The 13,967-nt window shown below is 37.9% G+C and overlaps 1 protein-coding gene across 4 annotated transcripts in view; it reads right to left on the reverse strand.

The window, feature by feature from the left end:
- Positions 1-11,151, reverse strand: part of LOC127957618 (kinesin-like protein KIF1C) — a gene marked incomplete at its 3' end in the record, with an annotated part of 41,371 nt that extends 30,220 nt beyond the window's left edge. The window contains 2 exon segments of one of the 4 annotated variants that reach the window (XM_052556241.1): positions 10,857-10,910; positions 11,026-11,110. 4 annotated transcript variants of the gene reach the window in all.
- Positions 11,152-13,967: the final 2,816 nt, after the last annotated feature.

The raw sequence follows: 13,967 nt of genomic DNA on the forward strand, positions 1-13,967 counted from the left end.
TGTGCACTCACAACTCTCTCTGTGCTCATGCACAAGATATTAAATCTTTTCGCACCTTTCTATTTATAAACTTTTCTGTTCTCATCTTTTACCGCATGCAGTGTTAACGTTCAGATCCGTTAGCATGGGCTCGAAAAAAAAGGCTACACATCACAGACAGAGTGTGTGAACCTGGAGTTAGGCATATGCCCAGTCTGCTCTGTTCTCGCGCTCCACTTAGGTCCGCTGCATCCTGATTGGTTCAGATAACATACTGCAGGAGGTCGGGCCTGCAGAAAATCGTGATATAAAGCAATTTAGAAATCGCGCACACTTAAATCGCGATTTTATTTCGATTAATAGCACAGCCCTATTTAGCACATATATTTTCGCTCCCCGTCAAGCGATCTGTGCTGTTTTTCAGTACATCTGAATTGATGTGCAAAGCACCAGTATTTGACGCACCGTAAACTCTAGTGTGAAGGCACACGACTCAACGTCGCTTTGTCTCTGTAATGAATTCAACTTCCTAATCATCGGCAAGAAGGAGGCGGGAGCCGGCGCACAATCAAAATGAAACTTTAATAATTCCAAATAAACAAAACAGCGCACCAGCCCCTCACGGACGACTGGTGCGCATAAATAAAAACCAAAACATAAAATAAGACCAAGGCCTGGTCCTCTCTCGTCCTTCACAGTCGTCGCTTCAGTTTTATATCCTTCCATCCCCTCTGTGGGACTCGAGACCGGTAGTGGGTCGCAGGTGTCGTTCATTTCCCAATCACTCTACCGGCCTCGCTCGTTCCCACATCTCTCGGCCCCGCCCCACTCGTCACATACCCCCATCGCCCCTCGCAGGCCGGGGGGTACTCCCGAGACTGCGCTACTCCCCCCCCCCCCCGTTCCCTCCGGGGGGGGACCGCTCACGGGGACCTGCGGGAACCGGGGGGTAGGACAGACGAGGCAAGAGAAAAGGAGATGGAAGGAGGAGCGACAGAGACGAGAGAGGGGAGAGAGAAAAAAAAAATTCCGGTTCCCAGACGCACTGATGCTCGGCCCCCCCACCAGCTGGGTGATCTCCTCCACGGTGCCTGGCTGTGGCACTGGACGGCCCTCGGCGGACGGCACGACACTCCTCCGCCGCCCAGTGGACGGCGACGGCTCCTCCGGTTTTGTGAAAGCCGGCAGGAGCCCCCATTCCCTGCTCCTCCCCGTTCTGGCGGATGGCAGCAGGCTCCGGCCCCCTTGCGAAACGGCGCCGACTCCTCCGCTCCCTCACGGACGGCAACCGCCCCTCCACATCATGGGCGGCCGGCAGCGAGCTCGCCCGTCCCCGGCAACTCGCTCCAGCCCACCGCCTCGAGCGTCCATGGCGGCACACTCCTCGCCAGCTCGATGGCACCGCGGATTCACCACAGCGGCGAGGGATCTTCAGCAGCACGTCCCTCCTTCTCCCGGGTTTCGGCACCACTGTAATAAATTCAACTTCCTAATCATCGGCAAGAAGGAGGCGGGAACCGGCGCACAATCAAAATGAAACTTTAATAATTCCAAATAAACACAAAACAGCGCACCAGCCCCTCATCGACGACTGGTGCGCATAAATAAAAACCAAAACATAAAATAAGACCCAGGCCTGGTCCTCTCTCGTCCTTCACCGTCGTCGCTCCAGTTTTATATCCTTCCATCTCCTCTGTGGGACTCGAGACCGGCGGTGGGGCGCATGTGTCATTCATTTCCCAATCACTCTACCGGCCTCGCTCGTTCCCACATCTCTCGGCCCCGCCCCACTCGTCACAGTCTCACAAACACACGCAGAGAGAGAGTTAAATATTATCTCAGATATTTAAAAAAAACATTTACATTTTACAAACACACACACACATATATATTTAACAGTCTGGAGAGTAAACAAAAAAAAATTACTAGCCAATGGTGATTCAATTGCCAAGGTGTCTGTAGAGGGTTGGTGTCAGCGTTTTCCATCTCTAGAGGCCACTCTCACACTGTATAATGAAAGTGGACTCTTCTCAGCTGCTCCAACGATCGCAAGCCAAAGAGCTCTTAGGATGGATTTTTTTGCAGATAGTCCCGGCAGTCAATTATCTGTGCCAATAATTAGGCAAAATGGATAAATCGGTTAACCTCTTATGGGCCTTACTTTGTGCCCTGGTCACATTCATGCTGGAACAGAAAACAGCGTTTCCCACACTGTCCCCACAAATTTAAAAGCATAGCATTGTCCACAACATCTTGTTTAGCTGAAGCAATTCGATTTTTCTCCACTGGATGTATGAGCCCTAGCCTGACCTATGAAGAATATCCCATACCTCTATACCTCCTCCACCCTCTTTAACTCATCTCTCCACAGAACAGGTTACTACTGCTCCAGCGTCCAGTGGTTGGGGTGCTTTCCTCCACTCCATCCAATGCTTGCCATTGTACTTGCTGATACAAGGCTTGAATGCAGCTGCTCAGCTATGGAAACATATTTCATGAAGCTCCCAGCCAAACAGTTTTTATGCTAATAGTTTGAAATCAGCAGATAGTTGATGACTTTGACACACCATAAGTATTTGAACTTGATGCAAAATACAAAGTGCATGATTCTTCATTTTATAAAGCGGTGACAATGGGTCTGAATGGTAGGGTTGTGCAAAAAAAAATCTAATGCGTTTTCATGCGTCAGTGTTGTAGTCGAGACCAGCTCATTCGAGTCCGAGTCCAGATCGAGTCCAGAGAGGGTCGAGTCCGAGTCAAGACCGAGTTCAGAAAGGGTCGAGTCCGAGTCAAGACCGAGTTCAGAAAGGGTCGAGTCCGAGTCAAGACTGAGACCAGAGAGATTGGGTCTGAGACAAGACCTAAAGAAATCTTCAAGAGTATGTCAAATGTTTGGTGGAAACAATAAAGGTTAAAAGGGCCACATAGTATGTGGTGTAAAGGTAATTTTATTAGTATTATGAAGTGTTACTTGTCATTATTAAGTGCTCATTTTCACATAACATCGTTGTACCACTATACACATCCATATAACCTTTCTAGTACACATAATATTACTGTACGACTCTATATTTTAATTCTACATAACACTTTTAGTACAAGTAACATTACTGTACCACTATACCTGTAAATGTTCAACTGTAACAGCTTTTACATAACTTTTAACCTTGAAGCTCAACTAATGACTGCTAATATCCTTACAATGTCTTGTATTATGTGCACTTTAGATGTTGTGAAGATTACAGATGGGCATAATTACTTTTCAAAAAAATAAGTGAGGAGACCATCCTGCTACCCAACCGAGCACGATGTGGTCTCATGATCAATCCACCCCAACTAAAAACTCTCTCTACTGGTGTAGAGGAAGCGGGGACTGACAACAGTTACCATTTTATCACTTTCTGTAACAGCAACGGATAATCTAATGCTAATTTCCCTGGATGGTGCGTTTTAATGCAGGGTAAAATACACACTAGTCGAAGTTTTTTTTAGTTACGGAGGGCATACACACAAGAGCCGACTGACTGTCCAGGAAAATTTCATCCAAAAGTGTGTATGTGCCAGGGGAAGAAAGCTGGATCAAATGCCATATAAGTTCAATGCATTCTGTCAGACATATTTTTTTTGAGAGGGAGATGTTTAGTGTTACGACGGTCAGTCTGTGTCTGTATTCATTATATAATTTAATTAAACAATATTTGTTTTTTTTTCTGTGACCATTTTGTCCTACTTTGTAAAAATAACACAGTTGAGAGAAATAATGTAGCAATGTGGCTTTCTGGAAAGCGGGATCACTACAGGCGGATGGCAGGAGGGTAACTTAAGGCCGTTGACACACTGGATGCGTGGGGTCTCTGCTGCGTGCCAGAAACATGGTGGCTGCTTCGCGTTTTTTGTGTCTTTACACACCAGAACCGTGCCTGCACGCGGCGCTTGGCGCGCTGCTGCGGTTGTAGGTGACATAGAGGGAGGCCGCCAAAAAACCAGGCTCTTGTCTTCATGACAACAATATCAACTTTTTTTTTTCTTTTTTTTTTCAAAAAACACCTACTGATAGGACACTGTCAACAGTATTGACGGCAAAATAGAGTATGTTTGACAGGTGCAATATTTGAAAATCGATCATTATTAATTTATTTTTTAAATTACATTTATATCTAAATTTATGTCAACCTATAGACTTTCAAATATCAAAATGTCATGAATTAATATGTATTTGTGTACAAAATAACATATAAACATATTTTCCTAGTATATTTTGCCTGGAAACGCTTCCAGCACACGTGTCGCGTGAAAAATAGGCGTCGGTTCTATTTCAAGCATGCACGGGTTTTCCGCGCGTCTCACGCAGGCAGTCTGCAAGATCTAACCTGTTAACATGGGAGCCGAATTAAAAACAGACACGCCACGCAGCTGAGATGCATGCGCCACGCATCCAGTGTGTGGCTGGCCTAACGTCTCACGTTAAAAGAAAATCACCAGTCATTGGATGTGTCATTCATACATCAATGTAAATAAACATTAACATACAGTAATAATCATGAAATATTTTGATTGGGACTCGAGTGGACTCGGGCATAAGTCCGATTCCTAATATGTTCGAGTCCGAGTCAATACCGAGTCCGAGTCTCGAGTACTCAACACTGGTAAAGACGCTCCTGTAATTAGTAGTATATCTCCAGCACATGCGTTCAGATCAGGGTTGCCAGGTTTTCACAACAAATCCTGGCCAGTTCTCTCTCAAAACAAGTCCAAAACTAGCTCAATCGCATTTACAGGAGGTTCGCTGATAAAAATTGCTTCCCGGGATTAAAATATATGTTTTTTGGCAGGGTTTCCTTGGTAAAATTCACATTTTAGGGGCTAAATATCACGTTATTGGTATCGTCGCTTCTACCCACAGACATTAAAAACACAGACTTGGCAACACTGGTTGGCATTTACTACACAGAGCTGTAATTCATTCATACACAAAATCGAATTAAAATCACAGGTGATTCTTTGTCAATTTTGAAAGCGATTTTGTGTAGACTACAGCTCTGTGTAGTAACTCCCGCCCAACCTGAAGCACTGTTGCCAAGTCAGCGGTTGTTTTTCATGTCTGCGGTTTGAAGCAACCCCAATGCCAATAACATGATATTTAGCCCCTAAAATGCTCATTTTGCCAAGGCAACCCTGCCAAAAAAAAATAAATAAATTAACCCTCGGACGAAATTTTAAAAATCAGACCAAATTACATTAATAACAAATTTTAATACGGTTAATATACTGTAATGTGCACCATAGAACATTTTTACCCACACTTGTTCTCTGTTGGGTTAGTATAACTGCATATGCATGTTAGCCATTGTAAACACATTCCAGTGTATTTCAGGCATCAGCATCTTGGTATGAAGGGACAGTATGGGCTAGTCAGCAATGCACCCCGAGGGTTTTTGTGTGTGTATCTCCAGCTTTATGTACAAGTTGGAATACAAATTTGTTGATACTGTACTCTAGGTGACAATATGTTTACAAAAACAAAGAGTGGAGGAAAACACTCAAGTAAAATTAGTATGTGAATCGTGTAGAGACTGAGATTTCTGGATATTGTTCTGAACACATATCCAGCACTCAAAGATTTGCATTACAATCAGGTTACAGGAACAGAGCTACACCCTTTAGCACAGACAACACAAACACACATTCTGCCACTGTGACACAGCCTGCATTACATTCATAGTCTACATTACACACATATTACTGGCTTATGCAACCGCAGCAGGTGACTGGGCGTCTCTGTCAGCCAATAGTACATCTAAAGTTTCACACTCTTGACTCATACACTGAAATGAGATTACATACAGCAGATTGTGCCATATGTTTATTAGTCTGCTTATGTATGTAGAAAAATATTAAGTATCCAGTGTAGAACCTAGTATTATCAATATTGGTATCCCTCTCTCTATAAAAATATGTATTTGGACTCATGACATATCAATTGCAGGGCTTGAAAACGAAAAAAATAACAACAACAAAAATCGGTTCACTCTGAGCAAAATCAATATTTTTCCTGCGTTCCTCTGTATTATTATCGTTCTGAAACCAGTTTGCCTAGAAAAACATACTGGTTTATAACATTATTTTTGAAACTCTTTCTTTGCCTTTATTATTAATAATAATAATAATAAACAACAGTAAGAGCTCTTAGCTCACTGCGCTTAGTCACAGCCAATACAGAATCATCTTTTCTAGGTTTTGGCAAAATTATAGGCTACTAAATAATTAAAAAATCTGTTTACACTTTAAAAGACATTAAAGTATTTTTTAAAAGATGTTTAAAAATGTTTGCTGCATTTAAAAAAAAAATGCTACTCATAAAATTGCGTTTTGAGAGAGAAGAAAAAAAAAAAAGTCACATATAGGCTCATGTCACACTTTATTATTAGGCTACATTCAGAAATAATGTGCTAAAATGCTGGTAAAGAAAAATGTTTACAAACATGATAAACACCAGAAGTTATTTTCGTTTCTTGAACCAGTTCAGAGCCCTAATCTTATTTTATTATTATTATATTTTTTTTTAAACTAAATCCCAAGTTGTTACTTAAACTGATTAATTCTAATTAGGTTATAATAACCTAACTTAATTCATGTTGAATTAATTCTTAATTAATGTTTTTGTCATTTTCATCAAAAAGGCCCGTTGACTTTGTTATTGCATAACATTATTTTAATTCTGGGGACTAAGGTTTTTAAAATACTACCAAGCAGTTTTGTTAAATTTAAGACATAACAGATTATGACAAACTATTTAAAACTTTCATTTCAATTAGGCTTTTTCCCAATTATGATATAAGGAGAGTTGTATGAACCTGACATTTTTACTTCATTTTTAATAAAATAACTTGCTGTAAATTACATAATTTTCATGAGACAAAGCAAGCCTTATTTGTTTGGTCATCTGAATTCAACATGCCTGCAACGATAAGTGACCTGCTCTAATATTGTCAGTAAAGTATTTTGTAATGAAAGCAGCAATAATGTGACCCTTGACCAAAAAAAAAACAGTTAGTAGAACGGGTATATCTGTAGCAATATCCAACAATACATTATATGGGTCAAATTCATAAATTTTACTTTCATGCCAAAAATAATAAGAATATTAAGTGAAGAACATGTTCCATGAATATATTTTGTAAATATCCTACGGTGAATATATAAAAATATTAAAGGCGATTTTCTCAATATTTAGAATTTATTTTATTTTTTTCACATTCCAGATTTTCCAATAGTTGTATCTCAGCCATTTTTTCCCCCTATCTTAACAAGCCATACATCAATGGTAAGCTTATTTATCTATAGCTTCATAGCTTTCAGATGTATAAATCTCAATTTCACAAAATTTACCCTAATGAGTAGTTTTGTGGTTGCTTTCAAAAATGATTGTTTTGTTGTAAAATCAATAAAGATCAATACCTGAAAAGGGACTCGTTACTTTATCCTCTGGTCAAAATAAAGGGATTCCTGCTTCCAGGCCTACACACTCTTTCATGCCCTTTTGCACACTTTCTCTTTCCCCTCTAACACTGTAATGTTTGGAACTTTAATGTTGGTCACATTTTAGCAATAAGGAGTGGAATCTAGAGCACAGCACAATGCACAGCTGCTCACACAAACAGCCGCTCAGAGCTCGATACTGACAAAAGAGAAATGCTGATCTAAGACCAAATCTTCCTCAGTCAATTCTGAACTTTGTTTTTATCCATTTAAAGGGGTCGTTCATCCAATCATGAAGCATCTACTCACCCTTTTCTCACTCAAAACACATGCTGCAAGAAAGAAAGTGAATGGAGACTATACAGCTGTTCTTGAAGTCCTTGTGCAAGAAACAGAATTTGCTTAAAGTCTTTGCCTTTTGCAGATCTCAAATTTACTTACATTTTCAGATGTATTCAAATGTACTTCATGAAGACACACTGCACCATGTGATCCCTCAATTATCCTGAACCGCTCTTGTTTTCATGTCACCTGACCTTTTGTGACACAGCTAATTTGAATATGGAAGTTTGAATGAGGTTTAACAGATACAGCAAAGAGAAAGATTTTCAGAGAATAGGCTACTGATTTTGTCTGCCCCTCACACTTCAGGTATTTAGCACTAAAGTCTTATCTGCCTTTTTCAAACTGACATAATGATATGAGAGTGAGTAAATTGTGTATTTAAGGTAAGATGAATCTAATGTTTTGAGGAGTATGTGTGGCAGTCAGCACAGGTACGGATACTATACTTCATAAATCACAGATTCTTGGAATTTATAACTCAAAGAATTTTCATGGATATTGTCATCTGAAAAATAAGTAACAACTCTGCCACTTTTCTGACCAACTAAGGAAAATAAGCATTAGGCCTAAAATAAACCATGCTACCAATGGTTATTAAATCTAACGATCGGTTAGCTGTAATCAAATGCACTTTTAAAACCGGAATATAATATAATTTCAGTCACATGTGTTTCATTAACACAGTCCTTTCTGGATTAGAATTCACCATCAAAATGATACATTTAATTATTCCAGCTATTGTCAGAAAAGGCAATAAACAATCCACCAACTGCAGCATCCTTGCATACAATATAAGCAAACTAACAGGGACAACTTCATGTTTAGAAACATGACGTCATGACACCTCAAATTTCTTCTGCACCAAAATTAAAGCTTGATGTTTTAACATTTGAAAATGAAGAAATTAAGAAAGTTATAAGTATTACTATTGTGATTTGTACTGTAAAATAAAAAATATTCTTAAATGCTCAATTTTCTTAAATGCTATTTTTTTTCACAGTGGAATATTAAAATCATAATATTTCTTATCTTGCTTAATAGTTGAATTTATTAGTAATAATAAAACAATATTTATTATTATTATTATTATTATTATTATTATATTAATCATATTTAAATAATCACAACATTTAGCCCAACAAGCACAGCAAACAAAATTCATAAAATCTGAAAAAAAAAAAAATGTAAATCATCTTTACATTTTAAAGACATGCGCCTCTAAGTTTGCTCCTTTCCTCTGAACTATGTGCATAAGGACGAAACTATGCCACGTTCCAGACTGAACAACTCATAATTAACTTTTGGCCAGATTCTGTTTGAACATGAGCCTTGTGAGACAAAGAATAAAACAGAGAGAGATTGACAGCTAAAATGAGAAAGACAGAGACAGCATACCTTTCGGAGCCTGAGGAATGTTGGTCTGTCATTAAGTGTGTGTGTGTTTGTGTGTGTGTCGTGTCCTGTAATAAAGTCCCTAAACACAAGCAGTTGTAGCGCAGAATATAGGCATGCAAACGCAGTTTTCAGATAAAGTGCCAGAGACAAGGCTGAGAGTTCAAATAGATCATCTAACAAGCCAGACATAAGATGTTACACACAGATAATAAAAAAGAGAGAGAAATACATAAAACAAATATATTCAAGGTTAAATAAAGTGTATCAATACACCTGAACCGGAACTGAGATAAGGAAATATTATTTCCCTCTTGTAACCTCAGCGATGTCATAGCCACAGTCATGAAAACAACCCTTCCTTGCAGAAAGTACTGTGTTGGTACAGTACGTAACATGCTACAGAGATATCATGGTATACCAGGTTTCTGAATACTATAATTATTTACATGGAACTTCAAGGAATAGCATGTACCAAAAAGCATAGCATAATATGGTGAAAGTCCAAAAACAATGACATTACTATGATAACATGTCCAAAACACAAAGGGAACACCATTTTCTGTCTGCTGTCAAATCAATCAAACAGTGCTGGGAGGCAAAAGCATGAATCAAACTAACTCATGTTCTCCAGATAATTGAAGCAGGTTTATTTCTGCATTCAGGAAGCCACATATCATCAGACTTAATACTTCAGATACATTTATCTTATATTGCTCCAATATAATGTCAAACACAAACTAGATTTAACTAAAACAGCTCACAATTCAAGTATTATGACCCCTAAAATGATTAAACGTCCAAGTAGGATATTAAAATGAATCAAAAGCTTGAGTAGGAAGAGAAATCCTGTAGGAATTTCATCTTATTCTAAAATGAGACATATTCACATTCCTTTACACATTTTTGACAAAGTGAAACTGGCTTAAAACGGAGCTGTGTTCCCAACTACTTAAAATGGCCATGAACAGTAACAAAAAGTTTCTACAGGTTTCTTTTAGGTAACAACAGAATGAATTCAAATCAACTGTCAAAATATCTTAAATGTATGCTGATTGTCGGACATAAGCTATTTAAGAGCTCATTTATATGTAATCTTACTGGATAAAAAAAAAAAAACTGGTTACACTTACATTTTGAATAACAAAAAAAATAAAAAAAAAATAACAAAAAATCAGTGTATTAGTAAGATCCTATTTAATTCTTAGAAGTGATCCCATTACGATTTGTTCGACTTTAGAATAATAATTTAATTGGCATTCCTTTAAGATGTTTTGATAACTAACGTGATGTTCTTATACATAGAGACTGAATGTTTAAGTTACGTGGGCTTGAAGCATAGGGATTTCTTCCACTTACGCGTTCTGGATAACGTTAGTTGGTTTTCAGTCACCAATTCGCAAAATTAAATTCAGAAGAAAACTGGTTCATTTTAAATCCGCTTCCTGTGTTCTTTTCCCTGATGAAACAGCGGCTCGTGTTTCCCCACCTGCTGGATCACACGACGACCAACAGCAGGAAAAGTTGGGTGGACGTTTTTCCGTTCACTGGAATTCGCACGCACAAAACCCAAATACAACAGACGCGTACAAAACGAGCAGAAAGTTCATTCTTCCTTTTCTTCACTAAGCTGAAAAGTTGTTTGTCAAACACTCACATACTTAAACGTGATCCGCATGCGTCCATTTAACTTGTGGCCATCCCAAATCACCGCACTTCAAACAGAAAAAGCTTTAAAATCAGCAGATGCGTTCTCGTCAAACAAAACTAACACTCTTGTGAATGATAACAAAGGTATTGTACACTCCTCGGAACACTGACAGATCTTACCGAATGAAGACGGGCGATTTAAAAAGTCGCCGGTTACGTTATGTGAAAGTTTTGAGCCCTGCCGTCACTCTTCCCAAAGATCAGAGCATGACGTGAGCAGACTTTACAGAGCAGTTAAAAGTCCTGTTCATCCGCTACAGCTTTTTTTCTTTCTTTCTTTCTAAATAAATAAATATATTGCTCATTATGAATTAATTAATATAGTAAAACAGATTAGTTAAAAAGATAATTTCATTGTTTTTCGTAATTTGGGTGAAAAGGCTTCACGAACGAAAAATGTATTTTGAATTTTTACAGAATTTCAGTGTATTTAATAATAATAATAATAATAATAATAATAATAATAATAATAATAGCAAAATAACAGCAACAAACACCGAATTTTACATATTTATATATATATATATATATATATATATATATATATATATATATATATATATATATATATATATATATATATATAATCAGACCATCGAGTGCTGTTTCTACACTTTCACGCGCTGTCATGCCAGTGGCGCGAAAACTTCTAAATAATCTAACAAACTGTTAAGCGCTTTTTCTGTTACTGTACATTTATAAGTAGGTTAACATTTTCAAACCATTCTATGTCTAAATATACTCCGTATCTTGTTAATATGTTAGCTAACCTATTTTAGTCTGAAATATTGCAAACAAGTAACGTTAAATAATGTTATAAGTTACTAGCTTAGCAAACGTTTTATGGCTAAAAGAAATGTGGACCACAAACTATCTGTCATCACAAACTGAAACGGATGATTTTGACCTGTTTCCGCCTTTCGCAAAGTAAGAGTTTCTGTCAGTAAGTTCAAAGTTAAAGCATGTTTTCTATTTTCGTATGTTTCGCTATGTTCTAACGTTACTACTGTCATTTATGGGTTTATTAATGTTGTTGTGCCATCTACAGGCGATCAAAGGAAGTGACTCGTTCCAATGAGGAGAGCGTGTTACCTGTGCAGCCTCAATATGACGAGACTTCCTGGAAGACAGCTGTGCCAATATCATGGTAAAATTATTAATTTAATAACCATGTCCTTATGCAAATGGCTTTGAAAATACTTTAGGACACTGTGAAGTTGACTGTTGTATGTGTGTTTTTTGTTTTGTTTTGTTTTTTGCAGTGAGGACTTGTTCACATATGAACCCTTTCTTGCTTCAGCCCTGTACTCCAGTTCACCTTTTGGGATGGTGATTAACTAAATGTTTTTAATTTTTTAATTTGTGATTAATTTACTTAATTACATGTGACATACATTCAGTCTAGAATTGCACACACAGGCCTGCCATAAGTCAGGTGACCACACAATTTGACCACTGGATTTACAGAAATAATTTCACATTTAAAAGAGTGTTTTCTCAACATCGCAACATTGAATCTCTAATTAACTTATAAATCAAACACGTTCATTTATATTATGTTACTAACTAGTGTCTTATATTACTCTAGAATTGTATTTCCATCACTTTGTTATGGTACTGTTACATCAGTCATTGTCAACTCATTCTTTCAGGTGAACAGACATAAAAGAGTGAGCACGAGCCTGACTCATGAGAATCTGCCGCATCCTTCACAGCTGATGTGCAGAATGAGAAGATACCACAGACGACAGAAACACACTCCAAGTGTTCTGCAACATATAGGAGAACTCAGGATGAAACAGCGACATATAAATGAGTGAGAGAGAGAAGGATTGTGGGAGGAAAGGCATGTTATGAATGAAAAAATATGTATCAAATGAGTCTGTTTTGCAATATCGCAGGCTGAAGGGGGAAAAATGGTGGGGTGCCACAGCTGTGCCCAGGCCAGAGGACAGCAGCGGCTCACTACCTGAGGGTGGAGACGAGCAGCTTATCGGACCTGCAGCTGGTGTTAGCTTCAGTGCTATGCTAATGGACAATCCTGATGTGACCATGACAATGCCTTATGAAGCTGTTCCCTCACCGACTCTTCTGGTAGCATTTAATTGAAGAAAAGGAAGACATATTTTGGTTTAATCTGAAATTATACACTGTATTTTGTGACTTTTTTTTTTTTTTTCTACAGTTCTCAGAATATGAGCAGTTTCATGACCTTGCTCCAGGAGGGAACCCCATGATGTCGTTTGTTTCGGGAACAGCCCATAGATCGCTTTTGATGGCTGATAATGTGTGTGCCACAGTCAATTCTGGGACATCTGATAGGATCCTTGGGAGCAATGATGATACAATGTCACTTTTTTACTAGTTTCCGCAGTTTATGGCCATGTTGGCCTATGATGATTTTTCTCTTAATATCTACTGTTCTGTTAAGTCTTAATGCAGTTTTATATGTAATTGCTTTTCACGGTTGCAAATGTTTTAATTTTTAGTCTAGTGTTTAGCGTTAATGTTAGACAACTGGTATAACATTTCAAGTGTGTGATGCTTGGCTTATCAATCTTAAAAAAGAAAAGACTCCCAGGACCAGACCAAAATTCAGTTCTGCTTATAGTCATTTGCTAATTAAGTGTAGATTAATGGAAATACATGTTTACAGTACTAGCATTCATTATTTTCTGTATTGAATTTAAATATGCTTGATCAAACAGGTTAAAAAGAAACAGTAAATTAATATATAAAAAATTGGGCCCTTTTGTTGTTGTTGTTGTTGTTTTGTACTTCTAGGCTACCATTTTACAATTTTGTTTGTACTTACAGCATTACTAACCCTTACCATGGTAATGGTGCATAAATCCTGCAGTACAGTTGTGTTTACCTGTTTGAAGTATATATTACAGGTATATCAATAGAAACATTTGGTTTCACTTTTTATTTTACAGTAAGTGCATTATGAGTACTTTCAGTATGCTTACCTAAATACTAATGGGTTACTACATGGATTAGTTAAGGTTTAGGGGTACGTTGGGTTATTTAAATTTTTGTAATAAATACGTACATTTTTT

The sequence above is a fragment of the Carassius gibelio genome, chromosome B5, assembly GCF_023724105.1.
Source record: "Carassius gibelio isolate Cgi1373 ecotype wild population from Czech Republic chromosome B5, carGib1.2-hapl.c, whole genome shotgun sequence".
Taxonomy (NCBI): Eukaryota; Metazoa; Chordata; class Actinopteri; order Cypriniformes; family Cyprinidae; genus Carassius; species Carassius gibelio.